The following is a 26,574-nucleotide window of genomic DNA, read 5'->3' as shown; positions in this document are numbered from 1 at the left end:
AGAGATTAGCTTTTTTTTGTAGGCTCACCTCTAAATAGCAATACAAAGAAGGACAAATAAATAAGCAAGTTATTTTAAATACACAATTTATCTTATGATAATTACTTTGCGGGTTTCCTTTGCCTATAGAAATACTTTAAAACTGTACTTTAGGTTCTGGGGTACATGTGCAGAACATGAAGGATTGTTGCATAGGTACACACATTGCAACGTGGTTTGCTGCCTCCATCCCCCTGTCACCTACATCTGGCATTTCTTCCCATGTTATGCCTCCCCAACCTCTCCAACCCCTGCTGTCACTCCCTTGGCACCCCTAAACAGACCGCAGTGTGTGTTGTCCCCCTCCCTGTGTCCATGTGTTTTCAGGGTTCAACACCCACCTATGAGTGAGAACATGTGGTGTTTGATTTTCTGCTCTTATGTCAGTTTGCTGACAATGATAGTTTCCAGATTCATTTGTCCCTACAAAGGACATGAACACATCATTTCTTAGGGCTGCATAGTATTCCATGGTGTATATGTGCCACATTTTCTCTGTCTAGTCTATCGTCAATGGGCATTTGGGTTGGTTCCAGGTCTTTGCTATTGTAAACACTGCCACTATGAACATATGTGAGCATGTGTCTTTATAATAGAACAATTTATAGTCCTTTGGGTATATACCCAGTAATGGGATTGCTGGGTCAAATTGAATTTCTATTTCTACATCCTTGAAGAATCGCCACACTGTCTTCCACAATGGTTGAACTAATTTACACTCCCACCAACAGTGTAAAAGTGTTCCTATTTCTCCACATCCTCTCCAGCATCTGTTGTCTCCAGATTTTTTAATGATCGCCATTCTAACTGGTGTGAGATGGTATCTCAATGTGGTTTTGATTTGCATTTCTCTAATAGTCAGTGATGATGAGCATTTTTTCATGTTTGTTGGCCTCATATATTTTTTTTTTTTGAAAAGTGTCCTTCACCCACTTTTGGGTGTGTTTGTTTGTTTGTTTGTTTGTTTTTTGTAAATCTGTTTTACTTCTTTGTATATTCTGGATATCAGCCCTTTGTCAGATGTGTAGATTACAAAAATTTTTTCCCATCCTATTGGTTGCCAGTTCACTCTAATGATTGTTTCTTTTGCTGTACAGAAGCTCTGGAGTTTAATTAGGTCCCATTTGTCTATTTTGGCTTTTGTTGCCAATGCTTTTGGTGTTTTAGTTATGAAGTCCTTGCCTATGCCTATGTCCTGAATGGTTTTGCCTAGGTTTTCTTCTAGGGTTCTTATGGTGTTAGGTCTTATGTTGAAGTCTTTAATCCATCTGGAGTTAATTTTAGTGTAAGATGTCAGCAAGGGGTCCAGTTTCTGCTTTCTGCACACTGCTAACCAGTTTTCCCAGCACCATTTATTGAACAGGGAATCCTTTCCCCATTGCTTGTTTTTGTCAGGTTTGTCAAAGATCAGATGGTTGTAGATGTGTGGCATTGGCTTCAAGGCCTCTGTTCTGTTCCATTGGTCTATATCTCTGTTTTGGTACTGGTACCATGGTGCTTTGATTACTGTAGCTTTGTAGTATAGTTTGAAATCAGGTAGCATGATGCCTCCAGTTTTGTTGTCTTTGTTTAGGATTGTCTTGGCTATGTGGGCTCTCTTTTGGTTCCATATGAAGTTTAAGGTATTTTTTTTCCAGTTCTGAGAAGAAGGTCATTGGTAGCTTGATGGGATAGCATTGGATCTATAAATTACTTTAGGCAGTATAGCCATTTTCACGAAATTGATTCTTCCTAACCATGAGCATGGCATGTTTCTTCATTTGTTTGTGCCCTCTCTTAGTTCCTTGAGCAGTGGTTTGTAGTTCTCCATGAAAAGGTCCTTTACATCCTTTGTTAGTTGTATTCCTAGATATTTGATTCTCTTTGTAGCAATTGTGAATGGGAGTTTGCTCATGATTTGGCTGTTAGTCTGTTATTGGTGTATAGAAATGCTTGTGATTTCTGAGCATTGCTTTTGTATCCTGAGACTTGCTGAAGCTGCTTATCAATTTAAGGAGATTTTGGGCTGAGATGATAGGGCCTTCTAAATATACGATCATGTTGTCTGCAAATAGAGACAATTTAACTTCCTCTTTTCCTAATTGAATGCCCTCTTTTTTTTTTTTTTCTTGCCTAATTGCTCTGGCTAGAACTTCCAATATTATATCAAATAGGAGTGGTGAGAGAGGACATCCTTGTCTAGTGCTGGATTTCAAAGGGAATGCTTCCAGTTTTTGCCCATTCAGTATGATATTGGATATACGTTTGCAGACAATATGATTGTATACGTTTTTCATAAATAGCTTTTATTATTTTGAAATATGTTCTTTTGATATCAAGTTTATTGAGAGTTTTTAGCATAAAGGCTGCTGAATTTTTCCAAAGGCCTTCTCTACATCTATTAAGATAATCATGTGGTTTTTGTCTTTGGTTCTGTTTATGCGGTGAATCACATTTACAGACTTGTGTATGTTGAACCAGCCTTGCATCCCCGGAATGAAGCCAACTTGATCCTGATGGATAAGCTTTTTGATGTGCTGTGGCCATCGGTTTGCCAGTATTTTATTGAAGGTTTTTGCATCTATGTTCATCATGGATATTGGTCTTAAGTTTTCTTTTTTGTTGAGTCTCTGCTGGGTTTTGGTATCAGGTCTTATAAAATGATTTGGGAAGAATTCCCTCTTTTTGTATTGTTTGGAATAATTTCAGAAGCAGTGATACCAGCTCCTCTTTGTACATCTGGTAGAATTCAGCTGTGTACCCGTCTGGACCTGGACTTTTTTTCGTTGGTAGGCTATTAATTGCTGCCTCAACTTCAGCTCTTGTTATTGGTCTGTTCAAGTTTCAACTTCTTCCTGGTTTACGCTTGGGAGGGTGCAAGTGTCCAGGAATTTATCCATTTCTTCTAGGTTTACTGGTTTTTGTGCATAGAGTTGTTTGTAGTAATCTCTGATTGTAGTTTGTATTTCTATGGAGTCAGTGGTGATATCCCCTTTATTGTTTTTCATTGCATCTATTTGATTCTTCCCCCTTTTCTTTTTTATTAATCTGTCTAGTTATCTGTCTATTTTGTTGAACTGCTCAAAAAAACAGCTCCTGGATTTACTGATTTTTTGGAGGATTTTTTGTGTCTCTATCTCCTTCAGTTCTGCTCTGATCTTAAGTTTCTTGTTTTCTGCTAGCTTTTGAGTTTTTTGATCTTGCTCCTCTAGCTCTTTCAATTTTGATGACAGGGTCTTGATTTTAGATCTTTCCTCGCTTCTCTGGTGGGCATCTATTGCTATAAATTTCCCTCTAGACACTGCTTTAAATGTGTCCCAGAGATTCTGGTATGTTTTGTCTTCATTCTCGTTGTTTTCAAAGAAATCTTCATTTCTGCCTTCATTTCATTGTTGATCCAGTTGACATTCAGGAGCTAGTTGTTCAGTTTCCACGAAGTTGTGTGGTTCTCAGTTAGTTTCTTAATTCTGAGTTCCAATTTGATTACACAGTGGTCTGAGAGACTGTTATAATTTCTGTTCTTTTGCATTTGATGAGGAGTGATATACTTCCAATTATTGGTCAATTTTAGAGTAGGTGCGATGTGGTGCTGAGAAGAATGTATATTCTGTGAATATGGGGTGGAGACTTCTGTAGATGTCTCTTAGGTCCACCTGGTCCAGATCTGAGTTCAAGTCCTGTATATCCTTGTTAATTTTCTGCCTCGTTGGTCTGTCTAATATTGACAGTGTAGTGTTAAAGTCTCCCACTATTATTGTGTGGGAGTCAAAGTCTCTTTGTAAGTCATTAAGAACTTGCTTTATGTACCTAGGTGCTCCTGTATTGGGTGTGTATATATTTAGGATCGTTAGTTCTTCCTGATGCATTGATCCTTTTATCATTATGTAATGCCCTTCTTTGTCTCTTTTGATCTTTGTTGGTTTAAAGCCCATTTTATGAGAGCCTAGGATTGCAACTCCTGCTTTTTTTTTTTTTTTTTTTTTGCTTTCCATTTGCTTGATAAATCTTCCACCATCCCTTTATTTTGAACCTATGTGTGTCCTTGCATGTGAGATGGGTTTCCAGAATACAGTACACTGATGGGTTTTGACTTTTTATCCAATTTGCCAGTCTGTGTCTTCTGATTTGGGCATTTAATCCATTTACATTTAAGGTTAATGTTGTTATGTGTGAATTTGATCCTCCCATTTTGATGCTAGCTGGATGTTTTGCCCGTTAGTTGACACATTTTCTTCATTATGTTGATGGTCTTTACCATCTGGTACATTTTTGGAGTGGCTGGTACTGGCTGTTCCTTTCCTTGTTTAGTGCTTCTTTCAGGGGCTCTTGTACCAAAACCAGGAAAGGACTAATAACAACAACATACTAAAAATCCTTTTTAGAGTATTTTCAAATGAATCATTTTACTTAATAAGACAAAATCTTGTTAAGTTTATATAGTTTATATTCAAAACACAAATTCTAATGAATATAGGGGTATCAGAAAAGGACCCCATAAGTCTACTTGCAAAAGTTTTTAAAGCAATGATGCTTTAAACAAAAGCAAAAGCACTGTTTTCCCAGAGTTAAAAATTATTTGAGGAATAAATATACAAAGACTTAGGGTATTAAAACCCTCAAGGTATTATCAAAAATATATTGAATTTATTTTATTTTACCACAAAGTTCCATTATGTTTTATTATGTCAATCATAGTATTACAGGGCAATAATCTGTTTCCATTATCTCATTTAGTTATTTAACTATAAACTCTCTATTCATAATTATACACAGTGCCTGATGCATGGTAGAAATTAAAATTTTTTGGATTGGTGGATAAATATTTCATTTTTAGTTATAAATCTCTATTACAAAAGCAAATCTATTAAACTATTTTGAGACCCTCTTGAAGAAAATGCAGAAAGTGCCAATATATTTAAAATTTAAAAGCTAACAGAAGTTTGAAATCATCTAGTCTCACCATCTCATTATACAAAAGAAGTACTGTATCTGGAGCCAGGGATGTTATCAAGCTACTTCAGGATCATGTAAATGAAATGAGAGCTGGAACTGGGGCTTAGACCTCCTGATTCGTAAATCAAATTCTTATTCTAAACATCACACTGGCTTTCCAAGCTTTATAGTTAACAAGTTTTTGGAAACTTTGCTTGGCTTAATCAATGTAATTCATTTTCTCTTTCTCCTTCTCTCTCTGGCAATAAAGTTACAGTAAAACACAATTTAATTGGTCTAAATTGATGTAGAAGTCAATTACAATGGTTGTAGTATACTGGGCAACTCATGAACAATAAGCATTGCTATGAATGTACTGGTTAGCGTAACTTTGTTTGAAGGCCAAACAAATTAACTTTTATTCTAAGTATTAATTTATTCATGCTTTGAAATATAACAACCTTTATATTCTTATATTACTTCACACTAGGGTTTTGAAGAGTAAAATACAAGTGTTGATTAGTTTCTATTATTTCCTAAAACAATCTTTTCTGTCACCACACATATAAGATCTTTTACAATAATTTATTGCTAAAGCTATTAATAAAATCCTTTATAAAATGTTGATGGTAAAATTTAAAAAATATATATAATTTCCCTTCATTTCTCAACTGAAAATAATGCCTTATAATATTTTTCTTCAAACGTGAATATTGAGCTTAAAAATAATTTTACCATTTAATATTTTTCCTCTGACAGTCATTAAGTCTTATTTCAATATTCTATTAAGCATTTAATGTCAAACCGTAATTCAATGCAGTCCCAATTCTTTATCCTGTTGAAATATTTCGGGAGCTTGTTTTCTAATTAAAAAATGAATTTTCAAACATATCATTAATTATATGATGCATGTAAAAACAAAATGTTCATCTCAGAATAAGCATTTCAGTAGCAACATGTTTCTTAATTTTCTGTTTTAGCATTTACAATACATTTTGTGGGAAAAGTGAAAATTCACATATAAAATGCTACATGTCCTCAAATAAAAGATTATATCAATGCAAAATTTTCTTGCATCTCAACACAATAATAAGCATTACACTTAGTGTGCTATACATTATTAATATAGTGACTTAAAGTATATTTAACATTGTCAACATTTTCTTGGGCCTTCTCCAAACATAGAGATACAGTTTAAAATAGTCTATGATACATTGTCCACCGAGGATGACTCATATGTTCACATAAAAAGCACAAACATTGATAAACACATTCAATGCAAGGAGCTCATACAATTGTTGAATTAAGCCTTTATGCAAAATACTTGAAGCTGATAACGATATCCTGTAATTCTATTCCTTATAGTTTCAATAAATCAACTTTTTTTTAAATATTAGAATTATTCATTTATAGAACTGCATTTTTAAAACACGGTGTTCGTTTTTTTTTTTTTTTTTGTCTTTTACAGGAGAAACACTGATACTTGAAACACAAGGATCAAAAGTATGATTATAAACAATATCATGTAAACCCATAAAATATATGCAAAATAACTGTGAATTATAAAATTCAACCATAGAAAAAAATGTAGAGCAAAATATATGTATTTGAAGAAGGTTACATGAGAGTAATATAAAAAACAAGGAACTCGATTTAGGAAAGAAATTGAATATGTCTTCTCTAAGAGCAATTGCTTTCGTGCAGTTTTCACTTGTGCTTGTCACCATGAGTCCAGACATGACTACAATGATTGGCCTACTTCTTCCTACCCTGTAATTTATCCTCCATCAAAATAACACACAAGCATACCACTCACAAGTATCCACATGCAAACCTATCGAGAGAGACTATGCTAATCCTTTGAGTACACATTAAAACGTAAAATTATACAATAGCGAGACAACAGTTTTCTCAGGTTCTTAAAGTGTTGATTTAGTGTGATATGGAATAAGCAAAACTGGACACAATTTCAGTAGGACAAAGTTGCCAAATAACATCAGGACCCCTTTGTGCTTAAACCATGGTTGCCATGGAAATTAAATGTGTAGTACTTGATTGGTCTTGGAGAGGCCAAACCTGAAAACTCACTCCTACAGATGATATTTTGATTTATTTTTTAAATAACACAAAGCTTAAAATTGCAGCAATCATAAAAAAAAATGTAGCCAAAAAAAGCTTTCATTAGCTTCCTAACTACATGAATATACATTTAGAAAACTGACATTTTAATAAAAACTACATTTTTGACAGCTATAACTGATGGTGTTACATGAATGGTAACCTTGAACTTCATTACAGGAAATCTAAAGGGATGTGTTGTTACTCTACAGTTGGCTAATGAGTTTTCTGATGTTTTCAATATTAATAATAAGAAAAGTAAAGCTTCACTGCCACAGCAGAGTTACAAACAATAGGTACAGTTTACAACCTGGCTCAGGGCTGGGGCATATCGTTTGCACTCTGGTGAGAGTTACTAGGCAGCCACTGCAGTTGTTACAGTCACTGTCTGGCCTGAATGTCACTTTTCCCAGGCCAGAGAAATGATATTTCAGGGAATTCAGGAGCCAGGGTATTTTTCTGTATCTTTACATTTAAAAAAGTGCAATCCAAAGCAGCATTGATTGCATTTATTTTATAAATGAAAGCTATCTGAAGAGGTAAAACATTAAAGACTGATTTTACTTTTTAAACTTTATTGTTTGTTCTATGCATTTTAATCTCATTGCCTTTTATTTATTGAATCTACTTAAAATGATTACAAACTTTAAAACAGAATGGAAAAAGTTATGAATTTAAGTTCAAAATACAAATTTGGTTCTCTTTGGTGCCCTTGCAAATCATCATATAAAACTAAGGAGTATTGTATAATCATTTTCAACAATGATTTTATTAACAATTTTATAAAAATGAAAATACAAAAGTAGGAGTTATTCAAAAAGCCAAATATACTGCAACTACATCACTGAGAAAACGGGATTAGAAGAGAACCTTTGCCCATACTGTCTCTACCTTCAAGACAGTGATCTCTAAGTGCAAAAGAAAATGTATAGGCTCTTCCCTTAGTTTTTCCTATTCTTCTCTCAGACCTTTTCTACATCCCCAGATCAAATCACTCCAAGTTATTCCTCTACCTCGTTGTGCTCTCTCTTCCCCTTGCTGGGTTAGGCAAGAAAACAGTTATAATGAACACATCAAAGATAATACAGACCAGGGATTACCAACCTCTGAGCCAGGGTGCTGGCCCCTGGGCTTTTAGGAACCAGACTGCACAGCAGGAGGTGAGCAGCAGGAGACAGAGGGAAGCTTCATCAGTAACTGCAGTCGGTTCCCATGGCTAGAATTACCACCTGAGCTCCTACTCCTGGCAGATCAGCAGCAGCATTAGATTCTCACAGGAGCACAAACCCTATTGTGAACTGCACATGTGAGTGATCTGGGCTGCATGCTCCTTATGAGATTCTAATGCCTGATAATCTGTCACTGTCTATGGGACTGTCTAGTGGCAGAAAAACAAGCTCAAGTTTCCCACTAATTCCACATTACAGTGAGTTCTATAATTATTTCAGTACATATTACAACGTAATATTAATAGAAATAAAATGAACCTTAATGTTATGCACTCGAATCACTATATTGCACCTGAAATCATTCCCTCCACCAAATTCACAGAAAAAAATTTCTTCCATGAAACCAGTTACTGGTTCCAAAATGGTTGGGGACTGCCGGTATGGACCAACTTACAATTGTGCAAATTGCACTAAAGTTGCAAAAAATGTCTGCTGCCACGGGGAAGCAGAGTGTTACACTAAACAGAACTACCCCCTTTAATAATTTCTACTTCTTATTCTATATTTTATCAGAATATTTCTACATCCACCCAATCTGCTCAATTGATACTCGCCTAGCGTCTCAGTCAAGCAAACTGCAAGCTGACGCTACAAATGATAGAAAAGCTTAGAAATATCTGTTTTGCTTTCCTTGACAGAGTAACTAAAAATGTGCAGGTGCAAATGTCAAGTGCTGAATGAAGTAAAAGCACCTATCACCACCCTGGAGGACGATGGCAGCAGAATCAAGGGCACGGGCAGCCCATCACAGCTAGCAGTGCACACAAAGCAATCTGTCACTGTCAAAATCCCTATCAGCAGTCTTTCCATAAGATTATCTGCTATACCAGGGTACTAAAACAGGAAATGTGGTTAGATTTACACTTCTTTGTGTGTCTAACATTTAATAAAACCATTTGATTATTATTTTTAATTTTCTCCTTCTCAATGTAGGAGCCAGTATAGTATAGTAGAACATATATCAAAGTGCCCACCACTTTACTTTAAGTAAATACTACTATCAAAATTTTTCTATTACTCCTCTGAAATTCCATATTTAATATTACAATTCTAAAACATTTATTAAAACGTATCTTATTGCTTATGATTAAAAAAACTATTTTTATTATAGCCGTTTGAAGTTTCAGCACTATCAAACGTTTCTGAATTCCTGAAGCATATCAAAAGCTTCTGACTTCAGTTATTTTTTAATAATAGGACAGCTAATGCCTGAGCACAAACTAGCTAAAATTTCATACTGAGGCCGTCACATTCTTACATTTGTCACCCAATTAAACAAGCACCCAAGATAACTGATAAGCGCAGCACACTAAAACTCAACAGACTCAGGCATAATTAGAAAGACAGAAGTGGATTTCTTGTTTCAACTGGCCATTACAGAAACAATTCTGTCATTTCTTTTTTTTCTGAAAAATAAATTGGCTTTGCTACAAAAAAAGTATGGACAAATCCAAATTCTTTAGTAACTTCTTATCAGTAAAAGTCAGCAGTAAGTTGATGATAAAAAAACAAATCTAATTATACAGAAGAAAGAGGAAATATATGGTGTACATGAATTATACATAGATTAGTAAAACTGTAAGTGCCAGGAAAAAAAACTGGCCAAATCTTTCTGCAATATTATAATCATACTATGTGCTGCTGCCACTCCCCTAGTTTTCTTTAGCTGAAATACAGCCAGATGATTACAATTAAGATTATTCTTTATCATAAAAAATAATGAAAGAACAACAAAAATGGAAAGGACAAAAAGTTTAGTCATTTTTAAAGTATGTATTTGTTGGAATAAAATTTTAAAAACAATTAAAAATCCAATGTGAAATATACTTGCAAATTTTGTGTTCCTCTTCTTTCTGTAACCTTTCTACTATATCTGCTTTCTCCTTTACATTATTATCTTCTTGACTAATTATTCCAGAGACCAGCATCCCTGAGGAACTTTGTACCTTCGTGGTACCTGTGGGACTTCATGAGGTTTTATTGGCATCAAGCCTTTCTCACATCGCCGCTACTCTAGTAACAATTTGCACTGGAGACATTCATGGTATAAAACCCCAGGTCTATGAACTTTGGGTCTCTAGAAGTTGTCTTTAACCACAGAACCACATGATTGTTAGCACACTTAACACTAAAACCCACCAAATTAGCAAACACACACACAAAAAAAACCAAAAATGAGAAAAATCATTCCTCACTGGCAAATATTTCAATTTATGTGTTTTATATTTCTCTAAGAAACAGACTATAAACTAAAATTACCATTCATTCAAACTTAATTTACTTAATATTCTTGAGGGAAAATTTTTGGTAATACATTGAGTATACGGCTTTTTGCCCATGAACTAAATAAAACCTGATGAAATGTATGAGCTATTATTTTAGCTGTTTTATGTGGCTTGCCTGCTTCTCCTATATTACTATAAATTTAATCTCACTTATTGATATAACTATTGTGGCTCCTACCAGCAGCCCTTTTCATCACTCTCTAAAACCTGGTTACAAATCTATCATCAGTGAGGAAACCAGATAAGCAACCTAGGTAGATTTGTTCCTGAGTAGCTTCTAAATGAAAAATTACAGGATTCTTGCACATCTAAAACACAAGAACCTTAGGAATGAAAATTATGAAATCTCTTTATATTGCTCAGGCATCTTCTCCACTGCCTTTTAGTGTTCTGACATATTAAATGTAATTTAGGCTATGAAAAATAACTTGAAGCTTTTTAAAAATTGTATATTTCAATTTACAAATACCCATATTATACATAATCCTATTGATATGCTAAATTTTCCAGCACAGAGCACGAAGCAATTTGGTTACCAGAAAAAAATGGAGCACAGATATAAAATTGTTTTATATTTTCAGGTTTGTCACTTACTAGCTGTGTAACTAGAAGTATGAAGCTCGTGAGCCTCAGCAGTTTTCTCCCCAGATATAAAGGCAAAAATAATTTACCTGCAATACCAGGGGAAGGAATATATTTTTACAAAATGCATTTTTGTTTTAGTAAAAGGTACCAGGCTCCAAAATGTAATTTTATCATTAGTCAACATTATAGTTACAATGTGCCAGTGTTCCTAGCTATCGGAAATGATGTATTTTGTCTATGCTGATAGATGAGTAGCTGCACAGAAGAACTATATTTTACAGATATTGATACTTAATATATAAGATTCTTCTAATAAAGATACACTAATTTTCTAAGAAAGAGATCTAATGTATAAATTTTTTACAGACACAAAAATGAGTACTTATTATATAATATTTTCTAAGAAATATATTCCAGAGATATTACATTGATATTATCTATATAAATATATAAATAATAATATAGCTTCTAAAAATTATCATATATCTTTTAAGATAATCTTACATTTTGAATTTAAAATAATCAAACAATAAAAAGATGAATTATACAGATGTATCTGAGTTATTTCTTAAGGCAGTATTTTAAAATGTAATTATACAGAAATGAAGATACAAAAATTATTCCAAAGTTAAACTCTTTAATAGTGTAAAACTAAATTGGCTAGTTTATGGTTCTGTATATAATGTAAAATAATTTCCTAACAAAATATGTTATGTCCCTATCAATATTTCTTTAATTTCAGAATTTGAATAAAGAAACTTAGGTTGTAGTCCTAAATCCAATTCTTTCCTTTCTTAGAAGAAATCGTCGAAAACCAATTGTCCTTAACTTTCTTACATATAAAAGGAAATTATTTGAGGAAATGATCTCCAAATTCCTCTGATTAACTGCTAACCCCACAATCAGTGCCAAAATGCTTGGAGAAGAATCTACATTTACTATGTTTTCTAATTTCAATCATTTTATTACGCAAACCATGAAAGTATTTCTCCTAAATGTCTTTTCCAGTATACTGGCCTTAGTTCTAATGATCAGAGAAGGGTGTAGAGGATGGGTTGCTCGTTTTTCCTTCTCTATTTTACTTTCCTTTTTTTTTCTTACCATAGTGTATTTTTTACCACCCACTGCTCCTTTCTATGCAACATTAATTGAAACATAATGATATATATACATTTTTAGAGAATTAACACATATTAGTGTGTGCTAATATCTTTATATTGAACAAGATTTTTTTTCCATTAGTTCAGCTGTCCTTCAAGGAGTCATTCTTATGGCTACTATTACTATCAGGTATATCATGTTTTTTTTTTTTTTTTTTTTTTTGCATTTTCTTCATCTAGCCACTTTACTAAATTTTTATATAATTATTTTCATATGTGTCATTAACAAAATTTTAAGTTATGTGCTTTTTTCTGGATTCTGACAACTAAATTGCTTTAGTCTTGCATTATTTAGATAATGGTTTTCAACTTTAGTGGCATATTTGAATCATATAAGGGGGTTTAGAAAAACTCCATCTTTGAAAATTTTTGTTTGTTTTTGAGACGGAATCTCGCTCTGTCGCCCAGGCTGCAGTGCCATCATGTCACCTCGGCCTCCCAGGTACAAGCGATTCTCCACCTTGCCTGGCTAATTTTTGCATTATTTTTTGTATTTTTATTTTTTTATTATTATTATTTTTTTTTTTAGTAGAGACGAGGTTTCACCATTTTGCCACTTTGGTCAGGCTGGTCTTGAACTCCCAAACTCGTGATCCACCCACCTTGCCCTGTCAAAGTGTTGGGATTACAGGCATGAGCCACTGCGCCTGGCCTATCCTTGAAAAATTTACACAAGCTGTTGTTGAATCCTAAGCACTGGTATTTTTTTTTAAATTTTACTTTAAGTTCTGGGATACATGTGCTGAATGTGAAGGTTTGTTACATAGGTATACATGTGCCATGGTGGTTTGCTGGACCCATCAACCCATCATCTAGGTTTTAAGCCCCACATGCATTAGGTATTTGTCCTAATGCCCTCTCTCCCCTTTCCCCTCAACCGCTGACAGCACCCTGTGTGTGATGTTCCCCTCCCTGTGTCCATGTGTTCTCATTGTTCAACTACCACTTACGAGTGAGAACATGCGGTGTTTGGTTTCTGTTCCTGTGTTAGTTGCTGAGGATGATGATTCAGTGCTGGTATTTTTAAAAGCTATCTAGAAAATTTTAATGTGCTGCTGGTGTTGAAAACCACTGGCTTAAAAAATTACTTGCTGTTATTACAGGCAAATGATTTGAATCAGACCTAGTTGATATTTTTTATTGTCTTACAAGTTTTAGTAGCGTTGGGCGCTGAATTTTCTTATATGACTTTTCAGTGTGTATGAATATAATCTTGTGGGATTTTCTTTTTACCTCTTTTATTTTTAGTTGACACATAATAATTCTACATATTTATGGTATACAGAATAAGGATTATTAGCATATTCATCATCTCAAACATGTATTATTTCTTTGTGTTATGGACATTCACTCTTCTGAATTTTTGAAAATATAAAATAAATTATAGTTAAGCATATTCACCCTGTAATGCTGCAGAATGCCAGAACTCATTTATCCTATCTAGCTGTAATATTGAATCCCTTAACAAATCTATCCCCGTCTTCTACTCTCCCCTGTATTTCCCATACTCTTAGCCTCTAAAGGGAGCCACAATTATTCTACTCTCTACTTTCAGGAATTCTCTTTGTTTTTTTTTTCTCCCCCATGTGAGTTAAAGCATGTAGTATTTAGCTATCTGTGTGTGCCTGGCTTCCTGCTTAACATGATATCCTCCAAGCTTTTCCATGTTGATATGATATGATATGATCCCATGGTTTTTTAAAATATAAATCACCTACTCACATTTCCCATATACATTTCAAATTTATTTCAATGTCACAGATCTTTGGGGGTCTTACATTTATGGGTACCCCCTAGACACTCTATCTTGGACAAAATTTGAACTTTGTCATTGTACTTGAGGCCCATGAGAATAAAACAAGAGAAGCGCAAATCCATCTGATTCAGCAGATGCTATGGAGATCTCAGTGCCCCCTCTTTGCATGGTTTCATTTTTTATTATGGTTTCAGAATATCTTTCCTATCAACTTATGAATACACAGAAGAATGGTTTTATTTTTAACCCATTATTTTTATTTATTTTAGTGGGAAATCTGTGTTACCTCTTGCTATTAAGTTAGTGCAAACGTAATTGCTTTTAACGGCAAAAAAGTACTTTAATTTTCTTTGTTGTTTTTAAATTCATTTTATTTATTTAAGTTGCTATTTTTTATTTTAATTTAATTTAATCTCATTTCACATCTGCTTTTCATTAATAATTTTATCCTATTTGCCAATATTAATAATTGAAACTTCTTATGCTGTTATTATATGAAAATTATATTTCGTCAAAAAACTCTTTTCCACAATGTGCCACCTGCCCATTAAGATGCTATCATTTTAATTTTTCATTCCACCATTCTCCTACCTCGACTCTCCACCTACCCAGGGTACTTTTGGAATTTTCCTATTTCTATTCCCTCCTCCACTGAAAAATGTTTCAAGAAAACTTTTATATGTTTCTATATTTTATTCTGAGATTGTATAGTTCTAAACTAGGATAACAATATGTTTTTGCAATATGTCCCTTTTGTTTTAAAAATCCTTATTTAAAACATAGTACATATATTCAGAATCTATGAGTTCACAAGGAGATTTGAACTCTATGACTACATTTATATACATTCAAACACACACACACTCTCATGCACTCACATACACCTCTATATATTGTATTGTTTATAGCTCACCATCACTTCAACTACTCATGTTTTCTATTCTGAAATCTCTGGTTTTAACATTTACTATTTTCTTCGAATTCTTTTTAAAACAGAATCTTCAGACATAGTGAGTGAATTATAAATCTCAAGTTTTGCTTATTCACAAGATCTTGCTTTTACCTTTACAAATATATATTTTTATAGATATATAATATCTGGGTTATGAGAAGAAAACCAGGAATGCTCAAATTCATCCAATTCAGCAAATACTGCCAATGCAGTTGTTTTCTTTTAGTAGACTATAAATTTTGTGTGTGCTTTTTTTAATGTAATTTATATTTTCAAATGATATATCTTCTGATATAATATCTATGTTATATCCTAAATTTTCTTGTATTTTTCTTTCTTTTTTATCTTAGGGTTATAAGATAGACGTCCTGTTAATTTTTTATTTGTAACAATTCTCTATTAAATAATATGTTATTCTCAACAGCAAATTATTTGAGACTATTGTTCTCAAGTTTTAGGGAATGTTCTCTATCAGCTATATTTCATTAGAGGCTTATAGTGATTTTTCTAAATGATATTGCCTTTTCTGGTATGCCTCGCCTTATGGGTTGCTATTTTTTTCTTTATTTGCTCATTTGGACTCCAGTTCAACTGCAAGAATATTAGAAGACTTTGTTGGTAAGCGACCCTAAGAATATTGGAAGACTGCTGGAGAAAACTACGCCACGTGGTTGTAGCTTAAGTAGAACATCAGTAGCCTGTTAGTTCTCACATAAAAATCATGTCACTTTCATTGATGTACACATATTCTCCAGCAGCCCTGAGCACAACACAGACACTGAATAAACTCTCACCAAATATGCTAATCAATTGGATAATCTGTAGACCTCCAGCCACACTTACCCTTATACGGAGCAGTAAATATTTTTATTATTTCTAGCAATTACAGAATCGCTTACTGTGTACACATTTTGCTTTAATTTCTCATATTATTAATTCAAGTAAGAACAATTAATATATTCACTAATCTTACTAAAACAAAACATTTTATGAGATGTTTCAAATGTAAAAACTAGCAACGGATTTCTGTTAAAATAAGCACCCAGAAAAGTAAAATGTATTAACTTGAGCAAAAATAGTATGTATTAAGTAAAATTATGGATGTTTTATAATTTCCAGCTTTCTTTTAGGTCATCATTTTCAATGGACAGGATTACGTTTGGTTTTCAAACTTCAACTTAGACCAAAGGTAAACTCGTTTGAGAGTTTGAACTGAATTGTTTAAGCCATTTTTGAGCTATGCAAAGGTGAGAGTACATTTTTCATGCACCTAACTAAAACAGGCCCCAACATTTTCTACTAATGCAAGTCACAAAGGACTAATGCTATATATTTTATAGTTGATAGGATTATTAAATTTCTCACCAAAACCTCTAAATTTAAAGGGAAAAGTCATTTTTAAGATGACAAAATTTCTACTTATGAGACAAAAAATTGGTGATAGAGGACTGTAGTTTAAAAGAAAAGAAAATACAATTAAGGCCAACACAGATTTCTGTCTAAATTAGATAGAAAATGGATATAGGACAAATATCAAATTAGTGTAGCATTTCAGGCCAGAAATGTTATGAAGTTAATGTACTTTAAAATGTAAAAGTAATTCAACCTCAACCTTTAACAATCTACCTAGAGGGGAAAGCAGCAAACTAAAATATAAATTCTATGCCAAGCATATCCTCTAGTGAGTGTTGATCACTTAAAGCTTGAGCTCCTTTTAAGCAGCACAATGGATAAAATATCCATTATCAAGTGGGATATAATAAATTTGGAATTACGTATCAAATCACAAACTATTTCTTAAACCTAGCTAAGTTTTATTTACTTCCCAGAGCAAAAAGTGTTCAAATTTAAGATGGAGAAATAATATATTAAATGTTTAAAATGTTAAAGGGGAAAAATATGTCTTTTTAACTTGATATTTATATCAATGGCATTTCATATTTTAAACTCATTTTTACTCCAGCTTACTGTGGTAGTTTTGGATCTCTATTCAATTCCTTTCCAGTTACCACCAACTTCATAAGCCTATCCTTTATGTCATTACTCAAGTTGTGATGAAATTGTTGAATAGGATGGGGTCAGTGTATTGTATCATTCAATTTTAGAGAGTATTATCTGTGGGCATTATATGAAAATAAATAAATAAATAAGAAACTCTCCAAGTACTGAGCAGCTCTGAAGCATGGTTTAAGAAAGTATTGTGGCCAGGCGCGGTGGCTCAAGCCTGTAATCCCAACACTTTGGGAGGCCGAGGCGGGTGGATCACGAGGTCAAGAGATAGAGACCATCCTGGTCAACATGGTGAAACCCTGTCTCTACTAAAACTACAAAAAATTAGCTGGGCATGATGGTGCGTGCCTGTAATCCCAGCTACTCAGGAGGTTGAGGCAGGAGAATTGCCTGAACCCGGGAGGCGGAGGTTGCGGTGAGTCGAGATTGCGCCATTGCACCCCAGCCTGGGTAACAAGAGCGAAACTCCATCTCAAAAAAAAAAAAAAAAAAAAGAAAGTATTGCAAGAATTTAGCTTGGAACAGCATGAAAGCTGCATTTGTGTGATAATGAACAAAGCTAGGATGTGATACAATGTATGGTGCCTGAACTAGTTCCTATTAGGAATAGAAGGGAAGGAATGGAAAACAGAGAAATCTGCAAAACCTGTTCACTGATTAGATATAGAGAGTAAAAGGAGAAATGACAAAGAGTTATTTGTAATCATTTATAATTTGACATAACTGTGATAAATTGAAGAAAACATTTTCAATTACTGACAATATTAGAAAATAATAGCTTTGGTCAGTTTAGAGTTGATGCTTGATAAAATATAAAATAGACAAAACATATGCTCTTCTTTGATGAAATTTCTTACATGTCAATACTTCATTAACAAAAATTACATCAAATGCACAATTATTTATTAGCATGTAAGAAAACATTTTCTGACCCAGATCAGCCTGTAAGAAGTCTCTTCTTTCAGAGGCCTCTAATGCGTTTTGCCTCTATTCCTTAGATCATCATTAATATCTCTGCCTCTATTGCTACAGTTCATGTTTCCATTTAGGCCACTTTGATAGGTTGTATTGTTGGTCAAAACATTTTCTGATACTCAATAACCCTACATATGCGATACCTTTCTCTAGGGAAAGAATAAATCTTTTCTCCAACGAGTATCAAAATCAGGGTAGTGAAAGCCAGCTGTCCAATATGTAGGTAATAAAGGGTGCACCATGTGCACAGAGTTTTTAGATCATATTTATAAAAATAAAACTAGACTGCTTTCCATTATTACCATGAATTGGCAATTCTAAGTGTTGTCAGTGATAAGATAAATCACCCTCCAAAAATGCTACTGGTCCAAGTTCTAGACAATTGTCTGGGCTCAGGGCCACACTTATTGTATCACTGCATCACCTTCTGACCTCAGGACTGGCCATATGACTTACTTTACCACTTGCATGAAAACAAGCTGAAGTAACAAATGCCACACTTAAACATAAGTTTTAAAAAACCATCACCTGCCTGTGACTTTTTCACTTTTCCCTTTGCTAGAAAGGACTCAAGAAGAGGTCCTCCTTTAGCTGGCTTTTGGTGTAACTGTACATAGCCACAGTTAGTTAGCAATAGATATGTAACATGAGTGCAAAATAAACCTGTGTGCTTTAAACCACACTGGAAATTGTTCAGATCATGACATGACTAGCCATTTCTTTCTAAGACAGCACTATCAAGAATGTGAAAATTGCTATCACAATGTCATCCTCATGTCATGTTAAACTGACAGCAAATTGTATATAGGGCATCCAATCCCTCATACACTACCTCGTGCCATATACTTTTCTGTAAATCTAGAAATATTTAAGTCAATAACCGATGTATTTAGAAGATGGACTTTCCTAGGGTTTTTATCACTTTCTCAAGTGATGAAGTTGAAAATTCCTATCATTTATACGTAGGGGAATCAAACTTTCTTTTATTTCATTTAGTCATGAAAAATAAATGCTTTGTTAAACAGACAAGAGGCAAGTCAAGAAGACCTAGGCCTAGTAATATCAGTACCAATCACATTTGACAACAATCTTGGCAAAATTTTAAGTGACAGCTCAAATAAATTGGGTTGTCAAACATTTGAATTCCTGAAATCATTTCATTCTTTGACATCTGGGAAGCAGAACTTTAGAAAGGTCTGCAAACCACTTTTCCAACCACCCTCCAGTGATTACGGATGGAAATACACAAATTCACTGGAAAATTTAGCCTGTATCTCAGTTTCAGTATATTTTCATAAATTTTAATACAGGATTCTTGCATTGTAGCTTGTTTTAATAAGACATATTCCCTTAATTGGGCATGGTGGCTCACGCAGATAGCCCCAGCAATATGGGAGGTCAACATGGGATGATCTCTTGAGGCCAGGAGTTCAAGACCAGCCTGGAAAACATAGCAACACCCCAAATCTATACACAATAACAGTAATAGTGATAATAATAAAATTTTAAAAAGTAAAACACCCTTAATTTGGTTCCCTTTTTAGTAATTGGCTTCTTTTGGAAAGGGTAAGGGGATTTTGAAATTTCTACTGTCTAACCCAATTATTTTTCTGTGTTAGAGCTTATTCCTGAGTCCTGTGTATTTGCCTGAACTTGTACTTATAACTATGAGCATAATTGCTTTAAAAAATAACATTTATAAAGCACTTAATATGTGCCAGGCACCGTCCTAAGCACCTTAAATATATTAACTGTCTCAAGTTTCCTGACAACCTTATGATGTAAGTGCTATTATTATATTCATTTTACAGATGATTAGACTGAAATATAGAGAAGATAATTAATTGAGCAAAATCACACCATCAATAGGTAGTGATATTGGGACACCAACCTAGGGCCATGGAGCTCCAGAATTAGAGCTCTTCATCTCTCTCCAGCCTCTTTCTGATATCATGTGCCATGCTGAACCAAGGGATATGTATGTACAAATTATATAGAGAAATGGGAAATAAGGAGATATTTATCTCAAACACTTAACTCTCTGCCCAGGAATGCAATAAAAGAAATTGAGAAAAAGCAACCAATATCTAATAAAGACTGTGTAGCATCTACCGACAGGTAGATGAATCAATTTAAGAGCAATATGGAAGGAGTAGAATGCAAAGGTATTTTTTCATTTCATTTAATATGATATTTAACGGTACCTTTGAACAACAACTACAACGAAAGAAACATAAAAACAGATGGTTCATAAACCATGTTCATACATTTCAAAACCAACAAATCGTTTCTTTACCAGAGATCTTATCAAATATAAGCAAACCAATTCAGTTTATATTTAGGCACTGATGATTAATAAAAAGGTGATTTTGAAAGCATTGACTTCTTATTCATTCAATAAATGAGAAGGCAAGTCTCTCTACTAAAGGTTTGTCAGATACACTGTAACACAGATTTAATAAAAAGTCACTTTGTATATAGTTTACAAAGATAATTTTTTTTCCTTCTAAGCACCTGTATTACTTGCAGCTGATATTTCACAAATTCTAGAAAATGCATTCAACACATATTTGTTGAGTGTCAGCATGTAGTATGCTGCTATGCTCAGTGCTGCAAGCATTTCAAAGATGAGGGAGATTCTGCCAAAGAGCTTTACATATCAGTTACACTGTCAGGATTTCCTAGTTTAACTGTGCTGTGATCTTGATGCTTTGGAGACTATGATGTAGAATATAAAGAATCATTATGAAAATAGACAGCAACTGTGTGTTGCTAAAAATAAAGTATTTCCAAAAGAGGGTACTGAGTTTTCTTTCTACTTATTAAAAGAGCTGTTACTCCACTACACTGAGGCAGAAGAAATATGAGGATGTAGGAAGATTACGGCCTACCAGGGATTCCTGTGAAACTTCAAAGCTGTTTCAGCATTCATGCTATAGTCATTACCACTTACCTAATTTTAGCAATGTGAAACTCTGGGATTGCTGCAGTTGATTGCCACAACATCATCAATTCTGCTCATGCTGAGTTAGGTTCATTTAATTTCAATTAGCATTTATTGAGCTACTATCTTATGCTGAGCTCTGATTGGAGAGAGGAGAAAATAAACTACTTGTGTAATAAAATAAGTGCTCAATAACATTATGTTGCATAATAATGGCTATGACTTTTAGCATTTTCATATGCTAGGTATTGTTTTAAGAGCTTTACAAATATTAGCTCATTTGAAAAATAAAAAAATAGAGAAAATTCAATGAAACTGAAAGCTCTTTCTTAGAAAATACCAACAAAGATAAAAAATATGTTTAGCTAGAAAGCTTGCTCTTGGAAAAGATCAACAAAGTTGAAAAAATGTTTAGCTAGATTGATCAAGATAACAGAGAAAACTCACGTAACTAAAAGTAAGGAGACTAGAAATAACTAAAACTTAGGAGTAAATAAGGGATATTACTACTGACCTTACAGAAATAAAAAAGGATATTAAAGGAATACTATGAACAATTGCATGCCAACAAATTGTATAATTTCCATGAAATGGAAACATATTTAGAAAAACAGAGATTTTCTTAATTGATGACCTTAATTTCCTTTCTAACATAGAATATGAAGGTCATTGCTCAGCTTTAGAGGGGCCAAGGCTGAAAAGAGTTGGTGAGGAGAGGGACAAATGTTTGGAAGGGCCCCGCAGCTATAAGATAAAGCTGAACAAGGGCTAAGCCTGGTGGCTCAAGTCTGTAATCTCAGCACTTGGGGAGGCCATGGCTGGAGGATCTCTTAAGCCCCTTGAGTTCTTGAAGCTGAACTCAAGAAGAATTATACAATATGAATAAACTTACAACAAGTGAAGAGATGGAAGTAATAACCAAAAACTACCTACTAAGAAAAGTCCACACCTAGATGGCTTTAGTGCTGAATTCAACCAAAAATTCAAGGAAGAATTAATACCAATTCTTCACAAACTCTTCCATAAAATAGAAGTAGAAGGAGTATTTCCCAAATCCTTTTATGAGGCCAGTATTAACCGCTACCAAAATCTGTGATGTCTCACAGGAAAATATAGTCCAGTATCCACTTTGAATACAGGTATAACAGTCCTCAACAAAATACTGACAAACTGGATCTAGCCACATATAAAAGAAATATACACATTGAACAGATGGGATTTAGGGATTTAGCCCAAAGAATGCAAGATTTGTGCAACAACCTAAAATCAATTAATGTATTAAATCATATAAATATAATTAAAAAATTTTTTAAATCACATGCTTAATAGATACAAAAACATTTGACAAAATCAACACGCTTTCATATAAAAAACACTCACCAAGCTATGAACTGAAAAGAACTTTCTCCGTATTTTAAAGAGCATGTATGAAAACCCACAGATAATATCCTACAAAATAGGGAGAGAGAATGAATACTTTCTTCCTAAGAGCATGACAAAGGAGGAATTTCCACTCTTACCACCAGGACAAGGAAAAAACAGAAATAAAAGGCATAAAGACTGAACAGGGAGAAGTACTATTATCTCTGTTTGCAGATAACATTATCTAATAGAAAGCCAAAAGGAATCCACTAAAAAAAAAATTAAGTAACTTAAGTTTAAAAAAAAAGAAAAGTAAAACAGAGTGGTTAGCATCATGGAAGAGGTAGCAGAGGGAGGTCATGAAGAGATATAGGTTAATAAGTATAAAGTTGCAGTTATGTAGGATGAATAAATGCACAGATCCAATGTACGACATGAGGATTATAGCTAATAATATTGTATTGAATAGTGAAAATTTTCAAAGAGAATAGATTTTAGCCGCTCTCACCACAAAGAGAAAAGAGTAAGACGAAAAGATGATGGGTATGTTAATTTCCTTGGCTGTAGTAACCATTTCATTGTGTTTAAGTATATTAAAACATTATGTTGTACACCTTAAATTATACAATCAAAAAGAGTATCATATGTGAATCTTTCCTATAAATGCAAAATATAAAATCTGCAATTGTTATGAATGGTTCACATGCATATTTTCTTAGGTCTTCTTAAAGTAAGATTTTAAAATATATACATAGAAGTGAAACTAAAAATAAATATATTGTTGATTTACTGATTTTACTCCCAAATAACAAATAATTTACTTGTCAAAACTGCTTCTTGGAAAAGTATTGTTGGGTTTAATTTTATAAATAGCTTTAACAATGTTAATGTAACATATTTTATAACTTCAGAAATGTAAATTCAGAGTTAGCTATAGTGCCTCTTTTCAACATCACCTAAAACATTCTTAAGTCATTTATGCAGCACTAAAAAAATCATTTCAAGATAGATATTTTTAAGCTGGAATCGTGACCTTAAAGTTAATTATAATATATTGTTTCCGCTTTATCCTAGGTTTGCTGCACAAAACTTTCCAAATGCTATAATTTTGAAAGCTATCTGATTGTCTTTTCTACTTTGAAGAATACGAGAAATACAGTAACATATTAGTAATTATTTTATAAAAACGATTACTTTCCAAAATTTTTAGTAGTGTCCTGTTATAAAAACTTAATTTCACTCAGTGCATAAATTCTAAAAATTAAAATAATTAGAAAATCCTCTTTGAAAATATGTATGCCATAACACATCAGGTAATTAAATATCCTTTCAAAGTATATAATGCATTGTGTTTTTCCCATCACTGTCAACTATATAACATTAAAGTTTACAAGACTATTTAAAAATAAACTCAAAAATATGTTAGTGTAATTTTTTGAATAATTTAAGTCCATTGAATTGAATCTTCACAAAATAATGAGCAATTCTAACCATTATACTTCAGATTTTATTGGACTACAAGTGATATTGTGAAATAATATTTAAATGCTATTAATTGCAAGAATATGGCAATTAATTAAGCTACATGAGTGTTTGTGTCAATTTTTTATTTACAGATTTGTTAATGAATTACTGTCTACATTTTTATTCATAATTATAAAAGATAAAACAAACAAATTGCTTCATTCCACTTTCTAGAAACTGGCTCATAGTTAAAACAAATTGTTCAACTCTTGTGATTTGAAAAAATTAGCATGTTAAAAGCTGGCATGATTTTGAAGATTTACTTATATTTTTGCTGTTACCTGGTAACAATCATATTTTACTTTATTTTTTAGCAATTCCGTCTCCTAAATTCTATAAATTGCAGAGCAACTTCATTCAATATTTGCTCTTGAAATTAAACGCCTACTGTATGGCACTTAAAACATAACTTACATTACCAAATCAAGAATTGTGAATCTTGTCATGCTTAGTTTGACAATTTAAAGCATACAAGCAATCCACTGAACCTTCAGGGATTTAGTAAAAGAATTAAGATCTTGGTTTCAGAGACTACAAGAGCACTTTACATTGAATTGTTTATTCAACTAGAAAGGATTTCAGTAGTTGAATGCCCTTAGATCCAGCCTACTGAAGTCGCCTCACCCAAATACTCAGTTCCTCAAACTTAATTCTAAGCACTTGCAGATTTAGACTTACAAATCAAGAGAGACACCTTTTACCTGTGCAGGGACACATTTGATAACTAATAAAAATAAAAGATACTCTCCACACAAAATCGCACAGAGACATCAGTTTTCATGTAACAGAGCTGTGGACTTCCTGCAGTGTACATGGTCATGGGTTTCTGACTCCGCTCTTGCTTGAACACAACACATAAGCTTTTCCCTGGAACCTTCACAATAACTCTGACTGCAGTTAACCCTGGCCTGGAAAATCATCAGCTACTTAAAATCACAGCTGCCTTAGAAGGAAATTCTCATTAGGCCTAAATTAAATGCTGAAGGGTGTAACTGCCCTCCACTCTTTCCCATTCCCCACTACCTCACCACCTCACGCTTGCACTCCCTATGAATTTCCATACCTGTATTCTTGGCTATGTTGTTATCAGCTGCTGCTTATTTCATTTCCTTTTTTCCTTAGTTACAGCACAAACAAAGATGGGTACCTCTGTTCACAATGATACAGTCCCTGTATCATTGCCACTGTTTGCTGTTTCCTCTACCTAATATAAAGCCCCCTTTCCTCCCATCTCCCACCACTCTATATACACTTTAAAACATTTCTCTCATATGCACTGGAAGTTCTTTCCATGGTTAACAGACAATGGGCATTCCCTGCAGCCCTGTCAAGTTGAGGTTGTTGACTCCCAAATTCCAAATTACTCTTTCTTCGTCCTCAGAACTGCTTAGATGACATACTTCCTGTAAGTGTCACTACTTTGGGACACGTTTCCACCACATACCTAGGTTATACACTTGGCAAAGCATCATTATTTCCATTTGTCTTCACAGAGTCTAAAAACAATGCCTGTACACAATAGTATGCCTCATTAAAACTTATGTTTTTTTTTGCCACATACTTCCCCTCTGGGAGAACACAAGTATGTGCAAATATCCATTATGTTTTGACACGAAATGTGTCTGCATATTTCTTACTTAGAGTACAAAAACTCTATTGTATAATTTCACTTGGTGCTAAACAACAACAAAAATCAATAGCCATATAATAAAATCACTTACAATAATGATTTCTTCTATTAGAAAATACAGTTTGGCTTGAGTTTCTGTTTATATCCTTGAAATTGATTCCTGGAAAAACCTAGTTTTCCTCAGCAACTTCAAGCTAAGTTTCTGTAACAACATCTTACAAAATTTTTAAATTAACTGAAACATCTGCATTCATGCTGGCTATATTTTTATTAATACAGCATAAATATTATTTACAAGCTTGTTTCTCAATATAACATTAGTCCCAGAGTCAGAAGCCAACTAACTGTATTACATGATTTACATCTACTAAAGTCTGTTTTCCAACAACATCTACTAGCAACATTAGGATTTTGCTGCACTGTTTGTGTAACCCTTAAGCTAAAGGTATTTCCACATTACCTTTTATTTTCTCCAGTATATCCCAAACAGGAATATATATTGGAGCCATCTTCCTGGCATTCTCAGTTCATTTATGAGTTTAAGTTGGAGTGGCAACATTACAACTAACCGGCACAAAAATGAACATACATTTATTTTAGTTTCATAAAGTAATAAAATGTTACATTTACTCATTCATTTTTGTATTAACTATGAAAGGTTAGATTTGAAACACTCAGAAATGCTCTCTCTTTATTATTTTGTCATGGTTGACATAGGCTAGGATTATACTGTTCTGACTCTTTAATTTTACAATGGCCATTTGACAAATGAAATTACTTTGACCTAATTTGTCAGAGAATATCTCTAAAACTTATTTTTAGGAGATAACAATTTCTCCTCTCTCTTTCTCAATCTCTTTGTCTTATTCATTTTCTTTTGAAAAACAGAACTACATTATTCTCCCCTTTTCTCAGTTTTGATAAAGTCAACTTAAGTTTATTCAAAGTCAAATGACTTTTAATCCACTAATTCTAGATTATGGTATATTTTGCCTTCTAGAAACCCATATAACCATGTACTTGTGCATCTTAATATATGTTAAAAACATTGAGGGATAGTTTTCCATGAAGCAGGACTTCCTAAAAATATTTTG

The 26,574-nt window shown here is 33.5% G+C and overlaps 1 protein-coding gene across 6 annotated transcripts in view; it reads right to left on the bottom strand.

The window, feature by feature from the left end:
- BRINP3 (BMP/retinoic acid inducible neural specific 3) overlaps positions 1–26,574 on the bottom strand; it is a 360,785-nt gene that overhangs the window by 140,690 nt on the left and 193,521 nt on the right. The window lies entirely within an intron of this gene.

Source organism: Sapajus apella, unplaced genomic scaffold (genome assembly GCF_009761245.1).
Source record: "Sapajus apella isolate SASKATOON/1434 unplaced genomic scaffold, GSC_monkey_1.0 scaffold25, whole genome shotgun sequence".
NCBI lineage: Eukaryota > Metazoa > Chordata > Mammalia > Primates > Cebidae > Sapajus > Sapajus apella.
Note: the sequence above shows the minus strand (reverse complement) of the source record. Positions and strands in the feature narration are given on the sequence as shown.